The sequence below is a fragment of the Triticum dicoccoides genome, chromosome 5A, assembly GCF_002162155.2.
Source record: "Triticum dicoccoides isolate Atlit2015 ecotype Zavitan chromosome 5A, WEW_v2.0, whole genome shotgun sequence".
NCBI classification, from domain to species: domain Eukaryota; kingdom Viridiplantae; phylum Streptophyta; class Magnoliopsida; order Poales; family Poaceae; genus Triticum; species Triticum dicoccoides.
The window spans coordinates 674,999,215-675,004,714 of record NC_041388.1 but is presented as its reverse complement, the minus strand read 5'-3'; positions in this window follow the sequence as shown (position 1 = coordinate 675,004,714).

The window sequence follows — 5,500 nt, the reverse complement described above, 5'->3', positions numbered from 1 at the left end:
TGAATCTTTCGGATCTGAACATTCCTGCCACAATAAAGAAAGTTACATTGATAATTATGTTAGGTAGCATTCCACATCAAAAATTCTTCTTTTATCATTTACCTACTCGAGGACGAGCGAGAATTAACCTTGGGGATGCTTGATACGTCTCCAACGTATCTATAATTTTTTATTGTTCCATGCTATTATATTATCCATCTTGGATGTTTTATATGAACTTATATGCTATTTTATATGATTTTTGGGACTAACCTATTAGCCTAGAGCCCAGTGCCAGTTTCTGTTTTTCCCTTGTTTTGGAGTTTTATAGAAAAGGAATACCAAACGGAGTCCAATTGACGTGCCGATTTTTGACGATTTTTTATGGACCAAAAGAAGCCCCGAAGTAAAAGAATTGGGCCAGAAGAGTCCCGAGCCATCCACGAGGGTGGAGGGCGCGCCCTACCCCCCTAGGCTCGCCCCCTATCTCGTGGATGACTCGGAGACCCCCCAGACATGAGACCGATGCCAAAAATTCCTATAAATACAGAAACCCCCGAAAAGAAACCTAGATCGGGAGTTCCGCCGCCGCAAGCCTCTGTAGCCACCAAAAACCAATCAGGACCCTGTTCCAGCACCCTGTCGGAGGGGGGATCCATCACTGGTGGCCATCTTCATCATCCCGGCACTTTCCATGACGAGGAGGGAGTAGTTCACCCTCGGGGCTGAGGGTATGTACCAGTAGCTATGTGTTTGATCTCTCTCTCTCTCTCTAGTGTTTTGATATGGCACGATCTTGATGTACCGCGAGCTTTGCTATTATAGTTGGATCTTATGATGTTTCTCCCCCTCTATCTCCTTGTGATGAATTGAGTTTTCCCCTGGGCGCGCCCCTGCCTCGTGGGCCCCTCGGAGCTCCACTGACGTGCCCCTTCCTCCTATATATACCTACGTACCCCCATTAGACAATAGACAGAGCCAAAAACCTAATTCCACCGCCGCAACTTCCTGTATCCATGAGATCCCATCTTGGGGTCTCTTCCGAAGCTTCGCCGGAGAGGGCATCCATCACGGAGGGCTTCTACATCGACATCATAGCCCTTCCGATGAAGTGTGAGTCGTTTACTTCAGACCTTCGGGTCCATAGCTAGTAGCTAGATGGCTTCTTCTCTCTTTTTGGATCTCAATACAATGTTCTCCCCCTCTCTTGTGGAGATCTAGTCGATGTAATCTTCTTTTTGCGGTGTGTTTGTTGAGACCGATGAATTGTGGGTTTATGATCCAACTTATCTATGAATAATATTTGAATCTTCTCTGAATTCTTTTATGTATGATTGAGTTATCTTTGCAAGTCTCTTCGAATTATCCGTTTGGTTTGGCCAACTAGATTGGCAGTTCTTGCAATGGGAGAAGTGCTTAGCTGGGTTCAATCTTGTGGTGTCCTTACTCAGTGACAGAAAGAGTTGCAAGGCACGTATTGTATTGTTTCCATCGAGGATAACAAGATGGGGTATTTATCATATTGCATGAATTTATTCCTCTACATCATGTCATCTTGCTTAAGGCATTACTCTGTTTTTAACTTGATACTCTAGATGCATGCTGGATAGCGGTCGATGAGTGGAGTAATAGTAGTAGATGCAGGCAGGAGTCGGTCTACTTGTCACGGACGTGATACCTATATACATGATCATACCTAGATAACCTCATAACTATGCTCAATTCTATCAATTGCTTAACAGTAATTTGTTCACCCACCGTAGAATATCTATGCTCTTGAGAGAAGCCACTAGTGAAACCTATGGCCCTCGGGTCTATTCTCATCATATCAATCTCCATTAATTTATTTTACTTGTTTTGCTTTTCCTTTTCACTTTGCATCTTTATACCAAAAATATTATCTCTATCAGATCTCACTCTCGTAAGTGACCGTGAAGGGATTGACAACCCCTAAGCGTTGGTTGCGAGTTTCTACCGTTTTGTGCAGGTACGAGGGACTTGCACGTGACCTCCTACTAGATTGATACCTTGGTTCTCAAAAACTGAGGGAAATACTTACGCTACTGTGCTGCATCACCCCCTCCTCTTCGGGGAAAACCAACGCTAGCTTGAGACGTAGCAAGAAGGATTTCTGGCGCCGTTGCCGGGGAGGCCTACGCCAAGTCAAGTCAAGATTTACTCTCCCGTCAACGAGCCATTTCTGGCGCCGTTGCCGGGGAGGCCTACGCCAAGTCAAGTCAAGATTTACTCTCCCGTCAACGAGCCATTTCTGGCGCCGTTGCCGGGGAAGCCTACGCGAAAGTCAACATACCAAGTACCCATCACAATCTCTATCTCTCGCATTACATTATTTGCCATTTGCCTCTCGTTTTCCTCTCCCCCACTCCACCCTTGCCGTTTTATTCGCCCTCTCTTTCCCTTTGCCTTTTGTTTGCTCGTGTGTTAGTTTGCTTGCTTATTCGTCATGATGGCCTTACCTAATTTTGGTGATCTTCACCTTAAAAGGCTAGAAGATATCAAAAACAATGTCAGGAAGTTTATGGTCTTGCAATTTGAGCATAATAATTTCTTTAGAAACGAGCTTAAGGAACAAAAGAGTTTTATGAGTTATATGAATAAAGAGCTTGATGATATGTCCAAAGAATTTGATGGTGTAAGAGCCCAAATTGCTCATCTTGAAAAAATGACCGCTGAAATTTCGGATATGCAAGCCACCTTAGTCAATAAGATGGCCGCTAAACCGAATAACTATGAGAATCAAGACGAAGATCTGACAGTTATTGATGTGTCCCCTATTAAATCTTTGTTTTGCAATATGAATCTTGATGAATCTGATTATGATCTTCCCTTACCTAGAAGGCGTTCTAAGAATTTTGAGTTTTTAGATCCTGATGATGAAATTGATAAAAAAGGGATTGAAAGAAATAAAAATCTAGATATTGCTAAACCCACTATTTTGGATCTCAAGGATTTTAACTATGAAAATTGCTCTTTAATTGATTGTATTTCTTTTTTGCAATCCGTGTTAAATTCTCCTCATGCTTTTAGTCGAAATAAGGCCTTTACCGAACACATTGTTGACGCCTTAATGCAATCTTATGAAGAAAAGCTTGAGTTGAAAGTTTCTATCCCTAGAAAACTCCATGATGAGTGGGAACCTACAATTAAGATTAAAATTAAAAATATGAGTTTCATGCTTTGTGTGATTTGGGTGCTAGTGTCTCTACTATCCCCAAAGCTTTGTGTGATTTTCTAGATTTCTGTGACTTTGATGATTGCTCTCTAAACTTGCATCTTGCGGATTCCACTATTAAAAAGCCTATGGGAAGAATTAATGATGTTCTTATTGTTGCAAATAGGAATTATGTGCCCGTAGATTTTATCGTTCTTGATATAGATTGCAATCCTTCATGTCCTATTATTCTTGGTAGACCTTTCCTTAGAACGATTGGTGCAATTATTGATATGAAGGAAGGGAATATTAAATTACAATTTCCCTTAAAGAAGGGCATGGAACACTTTCCTAGAAAGAAAATAAAATTACCATATGAATATATCATGAGAGCCACTTATGGATTGCCTACCAAAGATGGCAATACCTAGATCTATCCTTGCTTTTATGCCTAGCTAGGGGCGTTAAACGATAGCGCTTGTTGGGAGGCAACCCAATTTTATTTTGTGTTTTTGTTTTTGGTTCTGTTTAGGAATAAATAATCCATCTAGATTCTGTTTAGATGTGGTTTTATCTTTTAATTAGTGTTTGTGCCAAGTTAAACCTATTAGATCTTCTTGGAAGATAGTTATTTGATCTTGCTGTAATTTCCAGAATCTTTGTGCTCAGTGCCCGAATTGTCAAAAATCACCAGAACGTGATAAAATAGTGATTCAAATTGCTTCTGATCAATAAACAAATTGCTCAGGTCGTCTAATTTTGGTAGAATTTTTTGGGTTCCAGAAGTTTGCATTAGTAACAGATTACTTCAGACTGTTCTGTTTTTGACAGATTCTGTTTTGCGTGTGTTGTTTGCTTATTTTGATGAATCTATGGCTAGTAAAATAGTTTATAAACCATAGAGAAGTTGGAATACGGTAGGTTTAACACCAATACAAATAAAGAACAAGTTCACTACAGTACCTTAAAGTATTCTTTTGTTTTCTTTCTCTAACAAAGCTCACGAGATTTCTATTGAGTTTTGTGTTGTGAAGTTTTCAAGTTTTGGGTGAATTCTTTTGATGGATTATGGAACAAGGAGTGGCAAGAGCCTAAGCTTGGGGATGCCCATGGCACCCCCAAGATAATCCAAGGACACCAAGAAGTTAAAGCTTGGGGATGCCCCGAAAGGCATCCCCTCCTTCGTCCACTTCCATCGGTAATTTACTTGGAGCTATATTTTTATTCACCACATGATATGTGTTTTGCTTGGAGCGCCTTGTATTATTTGTGTCTTTGCTTGTTAGTCTACCACAAATCATCCTTGCTGTACACACCTTTTGAGAGAGCCATGTATGAATTGAAATTTGTTAGAATACTCTATGTGCTTCACTTATATCTTTTTGAGCGTGATAATTTTTGCTCTAGTGCTTCACTTAGATCTTTTAGAGCACGGTGGTGGTTTGTTTTAAAGAAACTTGATCTCTCATGCTTCACTTAGATTATTTTGAGAGTCGTTAATAGCATGGTAATTTGCTTAATGTTAATATACTTGGTATTCAAGATATGTGAAACTTTCTTTTTAGTGGGTTGAATACTAAGATAAGTTTGATGCTTGATAATTGTTTTGAGATATGGAGGTGATAATATCATAGTCGTGCTAGTTGAGTAGTTGTGAATTTGAGAAATACTTGTGTTGAAGTTAGCAAGTCCCGTAGCATGCACGTATGGTTAAAGTTGTGTAACAAATTTGAAGCATGAAGTGTACCTGGCTTGTGCATCCTTATGAGTGGCGGTCGGGTACGAGCGATGGTCTTTTCCTACCAATCTATCCCCCTAGGAGCATGCGCGTAGTACTTGATTTTTGATGACTTCTAAATTTTTGCAATAAGTATATGAGTTCTTTTGACTAATGTTGAGTCCATGGATTATACGCACTTTTACCTTTCCGCCATTTGCTAGCCTCTTCGGTACCGTGCATTGCCCTTTCTCACATTGAGAGTTGGTGCAAACTTCGCCGGTGCATCCAAACCCCGTGATATGATACGCTCTTTCACACATAAACCTCCCTATATCTTCCTCAAAACAGCCACCATACCTACCTATCATGGCATTTCCATAGCCATTCCGAGATATATTGCCATGCAACTTCCATCATCATCATCATGACATGTTTTACTTTTGTCATATTGTCATTGCATGATCTTGTAGTTGACATCGTATTTGTGGCAAAGCCACCATGCATTATTTTTCATACATGTCACTCTTGATTCATTGCACCATCCCTGTACACCACCGGAGGCATTCATATAGAGTCATATCTTGTTCTAGTATCGAGTTGTAATCATTATGTTGTAATCAATAGAAGTG